Source organism: Oncorhynchus masou, chromosome 32, assembly GCF_036934945.1.
Source record: "Oncorhynchus masou masou isolate Uvic2021 chromosome 32, UVic_Omas_1.1, whole genome shotgun sequence".
Lineage (NCBI taxonomy): Eukaryota > Metazoa > Chordata > Actinopteri > Salmoniformes > Salmonidae > Oncorhynchus > Oncorhynchus masou.
In genome coordinates, this window is record NC_088243.1 from 4528177 (window position 1) to 4547121 (window position 18945).

The following is an 18945-nucleotide window of genomic DNA, read 5'->3' on the forward strand; positions in this document are numbered from 1 at the left end:
TTTATCTGTATTTATTACTAGTTTATTACTGTTACTAGTTCATTGCTATTATGTGATTACATCCTACAATGTAGTACACTATTACGAGATTACATCCTACAGTGTAGTACACTATTACGTGATTACATCCTACAGTGTAGTACACTATTACGTGATTACATCCTACAGTCTAGTACACTATTATGTGATTACATCCTACAGTCTAGTACAATATTACGTGATTACATCCTACAGTGTAGTACTCTATTATGTCATTACATAAAATTGTCTCCAAGGTGTTGGCTTTATATCTTGTAAAAAAAAAAAAAAAAGAGGCGTTATCAGACTTCTACCAGCTCTTTGTCATTTCTTCCAGGTGTTTGAGATCAGAAACACGGAGGACCTGACAGAGGAATGGCTTAGAGAGAAGCTTGGCTTCTCCGGTTAACACAAGAACATTTTGGTTGTTATACTGTCACTGTAGGGGAGAAAACAACACCGTTGCTTACATTTCCCTCTGTGTTGCTATTTATCTCCCCATCAACGTCTCCTCCTTCCCCCACAATGTCTCCTCCTCCTTCCCCCAAACGTTTTTAAAAGTCCTTCCCCCCCACAACGTCTCCTTTGTCAACAACTTCCTCCTTCCCACAACCTGTCTTCCCCCCCACAACGTCTCCTCCTTCCCCCAACAACGTCTCCTCCTTCCCCCAAACGTCACAACGTCTCCTCCTTCCCCCACAACGTCCTTCCTTCCCCCACAACGTCTCCTCCTTCCCCCCCCACAACAACACAACGTCCTCCTTCCCCCAACAACGTCTCCTCCCCCCCCACAACGTCTCCTCCTCCTCCCCCCCAACAACGTCTCCTCCTTCCCCCCACAACGTCTCCTCCTTCCCCCACAACGCCTCCTTCCCCCAACAACGCCTCCTCCTTCCCCCCACAACGCTCTCCTCCTCCCCACAACGTTCCCCCCCCCCACAACGTCTCCTCCTTCCCCCACAACGCTCTCCTCCCCCACAACTTTCCCCCCACAACGTCTCCTCCTCCCCCACAATGTCTCCTCCTTCCCCCAACAACGTCTCCCCCCCCACAACGTCCCTCCTTCCCCCACAACGCCTCCTCCTCCTTCCCCCACAACGTCTCCTCCTTCCCCCAACGTCTCTCCTTCCCCAACAACGTCTCCTCCTTCCCCCCACAACGTCTCCTCCTTCCCCCACAACGTCCTCCTCCTCCTTCCCCCAACAATGTCTCCTCCCCCCACAACGCCTCCTCCTTCCCCCACAACGTTCCCCCCCACAACGTCTCCCTCCTTCCCCCCCACAACGTCTCCTCCTTCCCCCAACAACGTCTCCTCCTTCCCCCAACAACGCCTCCTCCTTCCCCCACAACGTCTCTCCTTCCCCCCACAACGTCTGCTCCTCCCCCACAACGTCCCCCCTCCTTCCCCCACAACGTCTCCTCCTTCCCCCAACAACGTCTCCTCCTTCCCCCAACAACGCCTCCTCCTTCCCCCACAACGTCTCCTCCTGCCCCCACAATGTCTCCTCCTTCCCCCCAACAACGTCCCTCCTGCCCCCACAACGTCCTCCTCCCCCACAACTTCCCCCTCCTTCCCCCCACAACGTCTCCTCCTTCCCCCCACAACGTCTCCTCCTGCCCCCACAACTTCTCCTCCTCCTTCCCCCACAACGTCTCCTCCTTCCCCCACAACGTTCCCCCCCCACAACGCCTCCTCCTTCCCCCACAACGTCTCCTCCCCCCCACAACGTCTCCTCCTTCCCCCACAACGTCTCCTCCCCCCACAACGTCTCCTCCTTCCTCCCCCCCACAACGTCTCCTCCTTCCCCCAACAACGTCTCCTCCTCCCCCAACAACGTCTCCTCCTGCCCCCCACAACGTCTCCTCCCCCCCACAACGTCTCCTCCCCCCCAACAACGTCTCCTCCATCCCCCCACAACGTCCCCCCTTCCCCCCCACACAACGTCTCCTCCTTCCCCCACAACGTCTCCTCCTCCCCCCCACAACGTCTCCTCCTTCCCCCAACAACGTCTCCTCCTTCCCCCAACAACGCTCTCCTCCTTCCCCCAACAACGCCCCCCTCCTTCCCCCCACAACGCAATGTCTCCTCTCCTCCTTCCCCCAACAACGTCTCCTCCTTCCCCCAACAACGTCTCCTCCTTCCCCCAACAACGTCTCCTCCTTCCCCCCACAACGTCTCCTCCTTCCCCCACAACGTCTCCTCCTTCCCCCAACAACGTCTCCTCCTTCCCCCAACAACGTCTCCTCCTTCCCCCACAACGTCTCCTCCTTCCCCCAACAACGTCTCCTCCTTCCCCCAACAACGTCCTCCCCCTTCCCCCACAACGTCTCCTCCTTCCCCCAACAACGTTCCCCCCCCCAACAACGTCTCCTCCTTCCCCCAACAACGTCTCCTCCTTCCCCCAACAACGTCTCCTCCTTCCCCCAACACAACGTCCTCCTTCCCCCAACAACGTCTTCCCCCTCCTTCCCCCAACAACGTCTCCTCCTTCCCCCAACAACGTCTCCTCCCCCAACAACTGCCCTCCTTCCCCCAACAACGTCTCCTCCTTCCCCCAACAACGTGTGCCAGCTTCCTGAGTCTATATGAAATGGAACACTCCTACTGAGGCGGACAAGTCATTCCGTCGACTATACAAGCAAAACAAAGGGAATTGAAAAGGAGTTGTCATGGCGACAAATGTTTTAGATTTTGAGTTATGTTTGTTTATTACATAATTATGACTTGATTAGATTCTAACATTTTTTTGGGGGTGTGGTCCTTTTCCCCCCCCATTTTTCTTTCTTAATTTTTTCTACAATTAAAAGAAAGGTTTGGATAGTAGATGATTTTGGGGACCTGTTATTTTGATCAAGTCATAAAGATATTACTTGTGAGAGGATTGTGTGCATGTAGATAAAACATTTCTAAACTAAATCTACTTTTGATTCTTTCTGATATATTTTCAAGATGGAAGTGTCACCAGGCTCGAAGCACTTTTGACAATCGTAGCCACACACGTTGAATTTGGATGTCAAATATATCTTTGATTATTTTGACTTAACACATTTTCTCTTCCTGCTTGGAAATGTCAGTATAAAGACATTTTAAATGCATTCATTTTTCACGATATTACTTTTAAACGACAACCGTATGACAACAAATTATCATCTAAATTACAATGACAACAACATAAAAAAACGTTTAGAATATAATTCACAACCTGAGGGGTGTAGATTTTCTTTCCTGAAGTTTTGGGGGGAAAAGAGGTAAAGGAATTATGCATATTAATGCTCTTATTCACTAACTGACAAGGTCAAAAATCTGTCGTTCTGCCCCTGAACAAGTCAGTTAACCCACTGTTCCCCATAAGGCCGTCATTGAAAATAAGAATTTGTTCTTAACTGACTTGCCTAGTTAAATAAAGGTAAAATAAATAAAATAATAACTATCAATTAAAAACGTCAGGAGCTAACAGTCCTCGAGAGTCACTGACAATTTGTGTGACATGAAGGACAGTTACATATCTCTGTTCATCTTTGTTTTAGAGGAGAGGTGATTCTTTAGTAATACTCTGCAGTGAGGTAATACAGTGCCTTGCGAAAGTATTCGGCCCCCTTGAACTTTGCAACCATTTGCCACATTTCAGGCTTCAAACATAAAGATATAAAACTGTATTTTTTTTGTGAAGAATCAACAACAAGTGGGACACAATCATGAAGTGGAACGACATTTATTGGATATTTCAAACTTTTTTAACAAATCAAAAACTGAAAAATTGGGCGTGCAAAATTATTCAGCCCCCTTAAGTTAATACTTTGTAGCGCCACCTTTTGCTGCGATTACAGCTGTAAGTCACTTTGGGTATGTCTCTATCAGTTTTGCACATCGAGAGACTGAAATTTTTCCCCATTCCTCCTTGCAAAACAGCTCGAGCTCAGTGAGGTTGGATGGAGAGCATTTGTGAACAGCAGTTTTCAGTTCTTTCCACAGATTCTCGATTGGATTCAGGTCTGGACTTTGACTTGGCCATTCTAACACCTGGATATGTTTATTTTTGAACCATTCCATTGTAGATTTTGATTTATGTTTTGGATTATTGTCTTGCTGGAAGACAAATCTCCATCCCAGTCTCAGGTCTTTTGCAGACTCCATCAGGTTTTCTTCCAGAATGGTCCTGTATTTGGCTCCATCCATCTTCCCATCAATTTTAACCATCTTCCCTGTCCCTGCTGAAGAAAAGCAGGCCCAAACCATAATGCTGCCACCACCATGTTTGACAGTGGGGATGGTGTGGTCAGGGTGATGAGCTGTGTTGCTTTTACGCCAAACATGACGCTTTGCATTGTTGCCAAAAAGTTCAATTTTGGTTTCATCTGACTAGAGCACCTTCTTCCACATGTTTGGTGTGTCTCCCAGGTGGCTTGTGGCAAACTTTAAACGACACTTTTTATGGATATCTTTAAGAAATGTCTTTCTTCTTGCCACTCTTCCATAAAGGCCAGATTTGTGCAATATACGACTGATTGTTGTCCTATGGACAGAGTCTCCCACCTCAGCTGTCGATCTCTGCAGTTCATCAGAGTGATCATGGGCCACTTGGCTGCATCTCTGATCAGTCTTCTCCTTGTATGAGCTGAAAGTTTAGAGGGACGGCCAGGTCTTGGTAGATTTTCAGTGGTCTGATACTCCTTCCATTTCAATATTATCGCTTGCACAGTGCTCCTTGGGATGTTTAAAGCTTGGTGTCAGGACCCGGTTTCGAACCTGGGTCTCCGGAGTGAGAAACAGTCACTTAACCAACTGAGCCACGAATAGACAGCAGAACCCAGAAGATGAGGCAGACACAGCAGTACTTAAGACGGTGTATTTAATAAAGAAAAAATCCTAAAATGCAAAAAATGGCAAATCCAAAAGGTGGTAGGAAAAACACAAAAAGACCTCAAAAGAAACTCACCAAAAAAAATAAACAAAAACAAAAAAAAACAGAATACCACAAGAACTTCACCCGGAATCGACAAGAGTACACAGAACACTAGGGCAGGGTGCTAACATACAAACACAGAGCACAGAACTGAGGGAAACAAAGGGTTTAAATACAATCAGGGGAAACGAGACACAGGTGCAAATAATAATGGGGATCAAGGGAAAAACATAGGGACAAAAAGCACAATGGGGACATCTACTGACCAAAACCCGGAACAACCCTGGCCAAATCCTGACAGAATCCCCCCTAGGAACGGCTCCTGCGTTACCAGCTCTCTCAGGGTGGAGGACCCTGAACTGACGAATGAGGTCAGGGTCCAGGATGTCTTTGGCAGGAACCCAGGAGCGTCCTCAGGACCGTAGCCTAGTCCACCAGATACTGCCAGGACCGCTGCACCCGGCGGGAATCCAGTATCCGGTGGATCATTCATAGGCCTCCAATGACACGAGGCGGAGGGGGAGGTCTGTCTGCCGGGACAAGGGGAGAAAAAACAACAGGTTTTAACAATGACACATGAAATGTGGGATTAATCTTAAGGGATCTGGGTAAGTGTAGGCGATAAGAAACTGGGTTAACTCTCCTGGCAACCTTGAAGGGACCGATGTATTTTTGGGACAGCTTCAGACTCCACCCGTGAGGTAAGTTCTTGTGGAAAGCCAGACTCTCTGGCCGGGCGCAGGGTAGGCCCGGGACGGCGACGTCTGTTGGCTTGATGTTGATACCTCTGTGAGGAACGCATCAGATTAAGACGGGTCTTCCTCCACATAAGCCGACAGCGTCTGACGAACCTCAAGGCTGAAGGCACTTGACTTCTGCCTCCTGGTCCGGGAACAATGGAGGAGCATAGCCAAACTGACACTTACCAGTGGAGGAGGAGCGCAAGGTGTTGTGCGCGTATCGGCCCAAACAATAAAGGATGAACATGTGGACGGGTTGTCACGAGTCATACATCGGAGGGTGGTTTCCAGCTCTTGATTCATCCTCTGTTTGGCCGTTGGACTCCGGATGGTACCCTGAAGATAGACTGGCAGAAGCCCCCATGAGTTGGCAGAAGGCCTTCCAAAACCTTGAGGCGAACTGGGGACCTCTGTCAGAAACCACATCTTGAGGAATGCAAGACTCGGAACACATGATTAATTACCAACTCAGCCGTTTCCTTGGCAGAAGGTAACTTAGTCAGAGGGACGAACCTGGCCGCCTTTGAAAACCTGTCGATTATGACTAGGATAGTAGTATTGCCATGGGATGGAGGAAGTCCAGTAATAAAGTCCAATGAGATATGGGACCAGGGTCTGTGGGGAACAGGTAAAGGGTGAAGGAGTCCTTGAGGGCGGCACACGGGGCAGGCATTGACGAAAGTGGCAACGTCTTCTCTTATGGTAGGCCACCAGAACTTACGCTGGATGAACTCCAAGGTGCGACCTACGCCCGGATGACAGGTGAGGCGAGAGGAGTGCCCCCACAGAAGGACCTGAGTCCTCACTGCCTTGGGGACAAACAACCGGGCAGGGCCTCCTTTAGGGTCCGGTTCGCTAGCTTGAGCACGGGTCCTCAACTGAAGATCGGAGCCACAATCTTAGCAGCAGGAAGGACAGGCATGTCCGTGTCATCTCGAATGGCAGGAGGAGACTCGGGACAGGGCATCCGGTTTGAGATTCTTCGACCCGGGCCGATAGGTGAGGATAAACTGGAATCGATTGAAGAAAAGAGACCATCTAGCTTGTCTAGAGTTCAATCGATATACTCCAGATTTTTGTGTCCTCTGAAACGGGTGAGAAGCCCCTCGAGCCAGTGTCTCCATTCCTTCAATGCCATCTTAACCGGGAGTTCACGATCCCCCACATCGGTTCCTCTGTCGGGGTAAGGGTGTGAGAAGAAAGCGCACGGATGAAGCTTCTTGTCTTCACCCCTCTGAGACAGGACAGCTCCAACACCAACCTCTGATGCGTCTACCTCCACCACAAATGGTTCATCCGTAGTCGGTAGTATCAGGATGGGAGCAGAGAGGACGCGCTGCTTGAGTCCTTGGAAGGCCGTCTCAGCTTCTCTTCCCCACACAAACCTTGCATTGCCACCTTTGGTTAAAGCTGAGAGAGGAGCTGCCACCAAACTGAAGTTCTTGATGAACTTGCGGTAAAAGTTTGAAGCCCAGGAAATTCTGAACATCCTTAACGGATTTGGGGTGGGCCAATCCGCTACCGCCCCTACCTTCCTAGGGTCCATTTGGACTCGAGGGTTCCACTACAAATCCCAGGAATTGTACTCCGGATGAATGGAATTCACATTTTTCCGGCTTAACGTACAGATGGCTGTCCAGGAGGCGTTTGAGTACTTGTCTGACATGCTTAGTGTGTTCTTGAAGGAGCTCGAAAGATGAGGATGTCATCCAAGTAAACGAACACAAATATGTTAAGCATATCCCTAAGCACATTGTTTATGAGCGCTGGAACACCGCTGGGGCGTTGGTCAGGCCGAAGGGCATCACCAAGTATTCATAGTGACCAGTAGGCGTGTTGAAAGCGGTCTTCCACTCGACCAGGTCTGATCCGCACAAGATGGTATAGGTCAAGTTAGAAAACAACTGCTTCCTGGAGCAGCAGGCTGTGGCCATAAGGGGTACGGGTAACGGTTACGGACGGTTATGTCATTGAGTCCCCGGTGAAAGGACGTAATCCACCGTCTTTCTTGGCCAGAAAAACCAGGGATGGACAGAGGCCTGAGAGAGTCCTGGTTAGGGCAGCTCGGGGTGGAGATAGGAAAGATCCGAGGGGCAGACAGGTGATGGGGCAATGTAAGATCTATGGGGTGGTGAATGGTGGCCCTCTGTTTGCTAAACACCAGTTTGAGGTCATGGTAACACTCGAACTGGGTCAGGTCGATGGATTCTAAAGACTGGTAGAACTCGGGAATTCTGGAAAATACAAGGCTTGGCACGTACCCCACTGCTTGATAGTGCCCACAGACCAGTCGATGTGAGGGTTATGGCTGTGAAGCCAGGGGTATCAGACTGATCAAATGAAAGTTCATCAATTCCTGGTGTGGAAACTGAAAGTCTCAAGGAGGTAGTGACATGGTGACAAGTCCAGATCCCAAAGGGCTTCCATCCAATGGTTCATGGGGTCACTTAGGTGAGGGATCGGAGACACCATCCATGAAGGCGGCTCCAGAGTCTGACCAAGGCTTGAAGGTGAAGCTTGTGGTTGTCCCAGGAGAGGGTGACTGGAATGAGCAGACGGGAGTTGGACGGATGAGGAGGTTATGGTTAGGGTCTGTGAACAGAGCGTTTCCCTGAGCCCGGGACACGTGGAACGGAAATGTCCCGGGCCGCAGACTGATTGGTTCTCTCAGCCTGGGAGATGGTCCAATCTGCATGGGTTCCGGTGGAGCCAGCGATGATAAAGGTGGGGACTGAGCTGGGACTGATAGGGTGAGGTCTAAGTCGGAGCTGGTCAGGGGCAGACTGACCGGTGGTTCCCGAGGGCCAGTTCATCTTGGATAGTGTCGGAAAGGCCTTTCAGAAAGCACACCGTGAGCAGCCACTGACCGGTTAGGGAACTGGATGGCATAGTCCGTCACGCTGCGCCAACCTTGATGGAGAGTCAGGAGCTGTTTGGCTGAGTCAGAACCACTGCTTGGGCCTTGAAACACTCGTTTGAATTCCTCAGCAAAGGCAGAGTAGCTGGCACAGCAGGAACTATGGGCATCCCACACAGCAGTAGCCCAGGCCAGGGCTTTTTCCGACAGCAGGGTGATGACATATGCGATCTTAGACCGTCGGTGGGAAACGACGAGGGTTGCAGCTCAAAGGAGAGAGAACATTGAGTGAGAAAGCCTAAAGCACTTGGATCACCTGAGAACCGTTGGGGAGGTGGAAGACAGGTTCAGCCAGGGGGTTAACTGCCATGGGTACGTGAACCTGAGGTACTGGGATGGAAACTGTTGCTGGGGTAAGTCATCAGATATTTGCTTAATGGAAGTGCATCTCCGATGAGAATGTCTAGCCATTAAGGCCTCTTTTGATCGGCTTTGGCGTTGGACAGTGGACAGCGTCAAAAAGGTCCTGGGAACTGGCTGCCTCTGGGTTCATTTTTGGCTCTGTGTTTCTGTCAGGACCCGGTTTCGAACCTCTCCGGAGGAGAAACAGTCACTTAACCAACTGAGCCACGAATAGACAGCAGAACCCAGAAGATGAGGCCACATCGGTGGAAAAATCCTAAAATGCAAAAAATGGCAAATCAAAAGGTCACAAAAAGACCTCAAAAGAAACTCACCAAAAAAAATAAACAAAAACAAAAAAAACAGAATACCACAAGAACTTCATCGACAAGAGGAACACTAGGGCAGGGTGCTAACATACAAACACAGAGCACAGAACTGAGGGAAACAAAGGGTTTAAATACAATCAGGAAAACGAGACACAGGTGCAAATAATAATGGGGATCAAGTGGGACAAAAAGCACAATGGGGACATCTACTGACAAAACCCGGTGGCCAAATCCTGACACTTGGGAAATCTTTTTGTATCCAAATCCGGCTCTTCATCAGTATCTCGGACCTGCCTGGTGTGTTCCTTGTTCTTCATGATGCTTCTGCGCTTTTAACGGACCTCGAGATCACAGTCATTTATACGGTGATTACACACAGGTGGATTGTATTTATCATCATTAGTCATTTAGGTCAATGGACATTCAGAGATCAGGCTTCTGGAAAGAGTTTGCTGCACTGGGGGCTGACCTTTTTCATCGTTAAAAAGTTTTAAATATCCATTAAATGGACTTCATGATTGTGTCCCACTTGTTGTTGATTCTTCATACAGTTTTATATATTTTTGTTTGAAGCCTGAAATTAAAAGGTCGCAAAGGGAATACTTTCGCAAGGCACTGTGTGTCCCAAAATGGCACCTTATTCCCTATACTAGGCTAGGGTCCTCTGAAGGAGAGAGGAGAGGACAAGGAGACCTCTCGAAGGAGGAGACCTCATCGGTGGATGGGTCCTCAAGGAGAGAGGAGAGGACGGGTCCTCTGAAGGAGAGAGGAGAGGACGGGTCCTCTGAAGGAGACCCTCTGAAGGAGAGAGGAGAGGATCGGTGAAGGAGAATGGGGTCCTCTGAAGGAGAGAGGAGAGGATGGGTCCTCAAGGAGAGAGGAGAGGATGGGTCCTCTGAAGGAGAGAGGAGAGGATGGGTCCTCTGAAGGAGAGAGGAGAGGATGGGTCCTCTGAAGGAGAGAGGAGAGGATGGGTCCTCTGAAGGAGACAGGAGAGGATGGGTCCTCTGAAGGAGAGAGGAGAGGATGGGTCCTCTGAAGGAGAGAGGAGAGGATGGGTCCTCTGAAGGAGAGAGGAGAGGATGGGTCCTCTGAAGGAGAGAGGAGAGGATGGGTCCTCTGAAGGAGAGAGGAGAGGATGGGTCCTCTGAAGGAGAGAGGAGAGGATGGGTCCTCTGAAGGAGACAGGAGAGGATGGGTCCTCTGAAGGAGACAGGAGAGGATGGGTCCTCTGAAGGAGAGAGGAGAGGATGGGTCCTCTGAAGGAGACAGGAGAGGATGGGTCCTCTGAAGGAGAGAGGAGAGGATGGGTACTCTGAAGGAGACAGGAGAGGATGGGTCCTCTGAAGGAGAGAGGAGAGGATGGGTCCTCTGAAGGAGACAGGAGAGGATGGGTCCTCTGAAGGAGAGGATGGGTCCTCTGAAGGAGAGGATGGGTCCTCTGAAGGAGAGAGGAGAGGATGGGTCCTCTGAAGGAGACAGGAGAGGATGGGTCCTCTGAAGGAGAGAGGAGAGGATGGGTCCTCTCCTCTGAAGGAGACAGGAGAGGATCCTCTGAAGGAGACAGGAGAGGATGGGTCCTCTGAAGGAGAGAGGAGAGGACGGGTCCTCTGAAGGAGACAGGAGAGGATGGGTCCTCTGAAGGAGAGAGGAGAGGACCCTCTGAAGGAGAGAGGAGAGGATGGGTCCTCTGAAGGAGAGAGGAGAGGACGGGTCCTCTGAAGGAGAGAGGAGAGGATGGGTCCTCTGAAGGAGAGAGGAGAGGACGGGTCCTCTGAAGGAGAGAGGAGAGGATGGGTCCTCTGAAGGAGACAGGAGAGGATGGGTCCTCTGAAGGAGAGAGGAGAGGATGGGTCCTCTGAAGGAGAGAGGAGAGGATGGGTCCTCTGAAGGAGAGAGGAGAGGATGGGTCCTCTGAAGGAGAGTGGAGAGGATGGGTCCTCTGAAGGAGGAGAATAAAGATGAAATGTCAAATCAAAGGAGTCAAATTCTGATGAACTGTATATTGATTCAGTGACACAGAAAAGTCAGACATCACAAACAGAGTAAGCCTGACATTGAGATAGGAGCACAGAGCTCAAGTTCAAACAAGTCACAGGTAAAACATTATTTCTCCGAATGAGTACCACAGCTTGAAATCGGAGCCAGGGGCAGACTGACTGGTTAGGGTGATGAATCGGAGCCAGGGGCAGACTGACTGGTTAGGGTGGTGAATCGGAACCAGGGGCAGACTGACTGGCTAGAGTGGTGAATCGGAGCCAGGAGCAGACTGATTGGTTAGGGTGGTGAATCGGAACCAGGGGCAGACTGATTGGTTAGGGTGGTGAATCGGAGCCAGGGACAGACTGATTGGTTAGGGTGGTGAATCGGAGCCAGGGGCAGACTGACTGGTTAGGGTGGTGAATCGGAGCCAGGGGCAGACTGACTGGTTAGGGTGGTGAATCGGAGCCAGGGGCAGACTGACTGGTTAGGGTGGTGAATCGGAGCCAGGGGCAGACTGACTGGTTAGGGTGGTGAATCGGAACCAGGGGCAGACTGACTGGCTAGGGTGGTGAATCGGAGCCAGGGGCAGACTGACTGGTTAGGGTGGTGAATCGGAGCCAGGAGCAGACTGACTGGTTAGGGTGGTGAATCGGAGCCAGGGGCAGACTGACTGGTTAGGGTGGTGAATCGGAGCCAGGGGCAGACTGATTGGTTAGGGTGGTGAATCGGAGCCAGGGGCAGACTGATTGGTTAGGGTGGTGAATTCAGCTCATTGGTTAGGGTGGTGAATCGGAGACTGACAGGGTGGTGAATCGGAGCCAAGACTGATTTGTTAGGGTGGTGAATCGGAGCCTAGACTTTTTTATTGACACCAGGGGCAGACTGATTGTTAGGGTGGTGAATCGGAGCCAAGCATGTTTTAAATCGAGCCAGGACAGACTCATCAGCCAGGGGCAGACTGAGTTAGGGTGGTGATCAGCCAGGGGCAGACCTGATCGGTGGGTGGAATCGGACCACATCAGGCTAGGGTTAATCGGAGCCACCTCATCGTTAGGTGGAGAATGGACCTCATCAGGCTAGGGTGTTATCAGGGACCTCATCGGTGGAGAATGGACCTCATCAGGCAGATCTGATTGGACCTTAGGGTGGTGAATCGGAGGCCAGACCTGATTGGTTAGGGTCGGAGCCAGGGGCAGACTGACTGGTTAGGGTGGACTTCGGATCAGGCAGTGTTATAGGGTGGTCAATCGGCCAGGAGAATGGAATCGGAGCTCATGACTAGTGTTATGGGAATCCCAGGGGCATGACTGGTGGAGGTGAATGGAGCTCATCAGGCTGGTTAGTGGTATCGGACCTCATGATTGGTGGAGAATGGACCTCACCTGGTTAGGCGGAGCCAGGGGCAGACTGATTGTGTTATCAGGGACAGACTGACTCGGTGGAGAATGGACCTCATCACTGGCTAGTGTTATCAGAGACCAGGGGCAGACTGACTCGTTAGGGTGGTGAATGGACCATCATGTAACAAGGCTACACGTGTTATCACTGGATCCTCATCGGTGGAGACATGTTTAAAACGGACCTCATCAGGCTAGTGTTATCAGGGACCTCATCGGTGGAGAATGGACCTCATCAGGCTAGTGTTATCAGGGACCTCATCGGTGGAGACAAATGGACCTCATCAGGCTAGTGTTATCAGAGACCTCATCGTCTGGAGACGAGAATGGACCTTCAAGGCTAGTGTTATCAGATGTCATCTACAGACCTATCCTTCTTTCAGGGACTCTCCAAAACTCTGGAGACGGAGAATGGACCTCATCAGGCTCCCTTATCAGAGACCTCATCGGCGGAGACGGAGAATGGACCTAGTTTATCAGGCCTCAGTCAGGTGGAGAATGGACCTCATCAGGCTAGTGTTATCAGGGACCTCATCGTCTGGAGACGGAGAATGGACTCCATCAGGCTACTGTTAACCTCATCGCTGGAGACGGAGAATGGACCTCATCAGGCTCTGTTATCCTAGAGACCTCATCGGCTGGAGACGGAGAATGGACCTCATCAGGCTAGTGTTATCAGAGACCGCATCGTTGGAGACCGAGAATGGACCTCATCCTAGTGTTATCCGAGGGACCTCATCGCTTGGAGAATGGACCTCCAGACTAGTGCTCCTACAGGTGACCCATCGGTCCTCATCAGGCTCTGTTATCAGGGACCCATCTGGCCTCATCCTAGTGTTATCAGGGACCTCATCACTTGGAGAATCCTCATCAGGCTAACCTCAGGGACCATGGTGCTCATCCTATAGTGTTATCAGGACGCACGTGGAGAATGGACCTTCATCCTTTCCCCCTTCTGATGACCAGGTGGAGAATGGACCTCATCAGGCTCTGTTATCAGGGACCTCTCAGTGTGGGGACACCCAAGCTGAACAGGGACTCGGTGGAGACGGAGAATGGACCTCATCCTAGTGTTATCAGGGACTGCATCGGTGGAGAATGGACCTCATCAGGCTAGTGTTATCAGGGACAACGCATCCCTCACCAGGCTTGAGGGAACCTTGGCGTGGAGACGGAGAATGGACCCCTCAGGGACCCATCATGTCAGAATGCTCTGTTGTTATCAGAGACCTCCTCATCACTCGGAGAATGGACCTGGCTAGTGTTATCCCCATCGCTGGATGGACCTCACAGGAACAAACTCCCTCATCAGGCTAGTGTTACAGGGACCTCATCGGAGACGGAGCCGGCTAGTGTTATCAATCACGCACGGAGAATGGACCTCATCAGGCTCCACTGGCTTCCAGTGATCAGAGACCCCACCTGGAGACGGAGAATGGACCTCATCAGGCTAGTGTTATCAGAGACCGCATCGTTGGAGACCGAGAATGGACCTCATCAGGCTAGTGTTATCAGAGACCTCATCGGTGGAGACGGAGAATGGACCTCATCAGGCTAGTGTTATCAGGGACCGCATCAAATGGACCTCATCAGGCTAGGTTCATCACCTTCCTGGGACCTCATCGGTGGAGAATGGACCTCATCAGGCTAGTGTTAAGGACCGCATCGGTGGAGGGAGAATGGACCCCTATCAGGCTAATCCTTCTCAGAGACCCCCTGGAGACAGATGACTTAGATGCAGAGACTATTGTAAAGTGGCTGTTCCACTGGATGTCAGAAGGTGAATTCACCAATTTGTAAGTCGCTCTGGATAAGAGCGTCTGCTAAATGACTTAAATGTAAATGTAAATCAGGCTAGTGTTATCAGGGACCTCATCGGTGGAGACGGAGAATGGACCTCATCAGGCTAGTGTTATCAGGGACCTCATCGGTGGAGACGGAGAATGGACCTCATCAGGCTAGTGTTATCAGAGACCGCATCGTTGGAGACGGAGAATGGACCTCATCAGGCTAGTGTTATCAGGGACCACATCGGTGGAGACGGAGAATGGACCTCATCAGGCTAGTGTTATCAGGGACCTCATCGGTGGAGACGGAGAATGGACCTCATCAGGCTAGTGTTATCAGAGACCTCATCGCTGGAGACGGAGAATGTCATGGAGGAGTTTTCTGATGTTTGTACAGGAATAGGACTATTCCCAGGAGAATGTACCATTCACCTTGACCCAAAGCAAACCCCTGTGGTCTACCCAACGAGAAAGATTCCCCTTGCTCTCCGCGCCCGTCTGAAGAAAGAGTTGGAGAGAGCATGGAGCAATCTGATATCGTCACCAAGGTCAGTTGTTGACGAGCCGCAGACTTTGCTCAATTCCTTCCCAGCACCAACCAGCAGCTGCTCCCTGAGGTCGTCAGCTACAACGAAGTGTTTTGCAAAACGGGCACAGAGACGACAACACTAAAAGAGGTACTACGACAGGTCAGCTGGACCGCTGCCACCACAGAATGAACGGCGAGTCGGGTTAAAATCCAGGAGGCCTCTGGGAACGAGCAGTCGTCATCCAACCAGCTGACACCGGAACGTTCTTTTCACGTCCGCACCGCAGAAGGATCGTCGCCACCTACCGAACAAAAGAAAAACACACAGTGACGGGATTAACTGTTCTCCCTGAAAGAGAATGTGATGGACTGAACAACACAACACACACACACACACACACACACCATGCTTATCCGAAAACACCACAACAAATGCTAACTGACACCGAAGCATGCTCAGCTTCATACCACACAAGGCCAGGAAGAGAGGTCAAGCCCAGAACTGTCCTAGATCTGTTAAATGTCAAAGGGTGTAGGTGGATCGCTCCCCTAAAAGAGTTCCAGACTGTAAACTCGTTACTGAACAGTTGAACTTTGAAATTCTTTGATATTGCATTTCTTTCAAATGTTGTCATGGCTACGGTGAAATGCAGAGTGACTGAGAAATCTAGGTACTAAAACATTGTTTCAGAGTCTGTTATGTTGACGCGGTACGTAATTGGTACAGTATACATGAAGAGGACTGTCCAACGGAGACACCCTGCCCAAAGGAGACACTCTGCCCGGCCAAAGGAGACACTCTGCCCGGCCAAAGGAGACACTCTGCCCGGCCAAAGGAGACATTCTGCCCTGTCCAAAGGAGACTCTCTGCCCTGTCCAAAGGAGGCACTCTGCCCTGTCCAAAGGAGACATTCTGCCCTGTCCAAAGGAGACATTCTGCCCTGTCCAAAGGAGACTCTCTGCCCTGTCCAAAGGAGACACTCTGCCCGGCCAAAGGAGACATTCTGCCCTGTCCAAAGGAGACTCTCTGCCCTGTCCAAAGGAGGCACTCTGCCCTGTCCAAAGGAAACACTCTGCCCTGTCCAAAGGAGACACTCTGCTCTGTCCAAAGGAAACACTCTGCCCTGTCCAAAGGAGAGACTCTGCCCTGTCCAAAGGAGACACTCTGCCCTGTCCAAAGGAGACACTCTGCCCTGTCCAAAGGAGACTCTCTGCCCTGTCTAAAGGAGACTCTCTGCCCTGTCCAAAGGAGACACTCTGCCCGGCCAAAGATAGGCTGGAGATGCCCGTTGCCACACAGAAGACTGATACCGGATTGACACCAGGCCTGCTGAAGGTCCTACACAAACAGCTGGCCCTTAAGGAGACGATCAGTAAAGAGGAGAAGCAGCAGAAGAGGAAGTGTCTGTGTCTTCCCTCAAAGCAGCTGGACACTCTGCTGGCCCTGGGGAACTTCAAGGACAATATCCACTGGATGCACTTCTTCGCCCTGGGCTGCAGCACTCTGGGAGGGACCATCATCAGTGCCCTGAGGTATGTGTGTGAGATCCTGACGGGGAATGAGGAGGGTGGAGCGGAGAGAGGATCCCCTTTGATTCGTTCGTAGGGCTGTACACTTACCTGGCCCACCTGGATGGAGAGATCCCCCAGGACCAGATAAGACAGCTCCATAAGCAGCCTGCAGGAGTCTGTCACCAAGCAGAATGGGATGATTCAACTGGCCAACTTCTACAGCTGCAAAAAAAACAACAAAAAAAGATAATAGGAGAGATTGAGGGAGAGACGAAAAGGACAGGAAAGAGCAGGAAGAAACAGAGAGTAGCAGGAAGGAACTGACTTTATTACTTATTCTACAAATAAATAGTCTTCTCTAAAGTCAGAGTATAGTATTTTCTCGTTAATACCTGCGTTCTGTTTTGTATGATGTAACAATGTAACTTGTTGATCTGTATTTTGAATTAAAAAATAAATACCCCCCTCCTCCCCCAAAAAACAAACGCATGACAGTTAACTAGCTAATAAAGGGCTACATTTTATTATTTTGTACAAAGACTGTGAAACAAGACACTTAGCTGTCATCTCTGTGGTCAAAAAGTCAGTTAATAAGAAAGCAGTCAAGCCGTGATTGAAACAAAAACCTGACCAATGGCGTTTCAATAGACTATGTTCGTTGGCTTGAATTTTCCCCTGTTTTATATAATTATAGTAAGTAGTTGCGAGAGCAAAATTTTATTTTGGAGTGCAAACTGGAAAATTGTTGTGAGAGGCAGAGGAGACAGCCGTGTTTGTGAGAGTGCAGTCATTTCTAAGTCTGGACATGGAGTACAAGCATTTCGCTACACTCGCATTAACATCTGCTAACCATGTGTATGTGGCCAATAACATTTGAATTAGTACGTATTTCTTGAGGGGAACAAAAATATCTGCTCTCGGATTAATTTACTGCGCGCGGCACTGCAGTTCTGCTCGTTCAAAATCACGCTCACAAACCCTCACGTATAATTTGCCCGCATCACGCTGGCCTGCGCTCTGCGGGACCAGTCCTCTGCTCGCTCGACCACAGTTCTTCTCAATTCAATTTAAGGGGCTTTATTGGCATGGGAAACATTGCCAAAGCGATGGAAATAGATAAACAAAAGGGATATAAACAATAAAAAATGAACAGTAAACATTACACAAAAGTTCCAAAAGAATGAAGACATTTCAAATGTCATATTATGTCTAATTTTCCCCTGTTTTGTTTACGATGTGCAAATAGTTAAAATAAATAAATATGGTTAGTATTTACAATGGTGTTTGTTCTTCACTGGCTGCCCTTTGGTGGCAACAGGTCACACATATTGCTGCTGTGATGACACACTGTGGTATTTCACCCAATAGAATTTATTAAAATTGGATGTGTTTTTTATGGGTCTGTGTAATGTGTTGCATTGGGGAAAGTAGTGGTATGTGTTAATTGTAAGGGTGCCCATGGGGCTGTGGATCAGACATGTCCCGTGAGAGAGAGGCAGGTTGAGGTTTCCAGGGTTGGAGTAGTGCAGAAGTTGTCATGTGCTGAAGCAGTGAAGAAAGTAGAGGAAGATGGGTCAAGGTGGAGGGATACTGAGAGGAGGGGTGTGACTAGTAGATCTGTACCAGAACAGGGGGAGGGATCCTGAGAGGAGGGGTGTGGCTAGTAGATCTGTACCAGAACAGAGGGAGGGATCCTGAGAGGAGGGGTGTGGCTAGTAGATCTGTACCAGAACAGAGGGAGGGATCCTCAGAGGAGGGGTGTGGCTAGTAGATCTGTACCAGAACAGAGGGAGGGATCCTGAGAGGAGGGGTGTGGCTAGTAGATCTGTACCAGAACAGAGGGAGGGATCCTGAGAGGAGGGGTGTGACTACAGAGGGAGGGACCCTGAGAGGAGGGGTGTGACTAGTAGATCTGTACCAGAACAGAGGGAGGGATCCTGAGAGGAGGGGTGTGGCTAGTAGATCTGTACCAGAACAGAGGGAGGGATCCTGAGAGGAGGGGTGTGGCTAGTAGATCTGTACCAGAACAGAGGGAGGGATCCTGAGAGGAGGGGTGTGGCTAGTAGATCTGTACCAGAACAGAGGGAGGGATCCTGAGAGGAGGGGGTGTGACTAGTAGATCTGTACCAGAACAGAGGGAGGGACCCTGAGAGGAGGGGTGTGACTAGTAGATCTGTACCAGAACAGAGGGAGGGATCCTCAGAGGAGGGGTGTGGCTAGTAGATCTGTACCAGAACAGAGGGAGGGATCCTGAGAGGAGGGGTGTGGCTAGTAGATCTGTACCAGAACAGAGGGAGGGATCCTGAGAGGAGGGGTGTGACTAGTAGATCTGTACCAGAACAGAGGGAGGGACCCTGAGAGGAGGGGTGTGACTAGTAGATCTGTACCAGAACAGAGGGAGGGATCCTCAGAGGAGGGGTGTGACTAGTAGATCTGTACCAGAACAGAGCGATAAACCAAGTGATATATGTTTCAGTAAGATTGGAT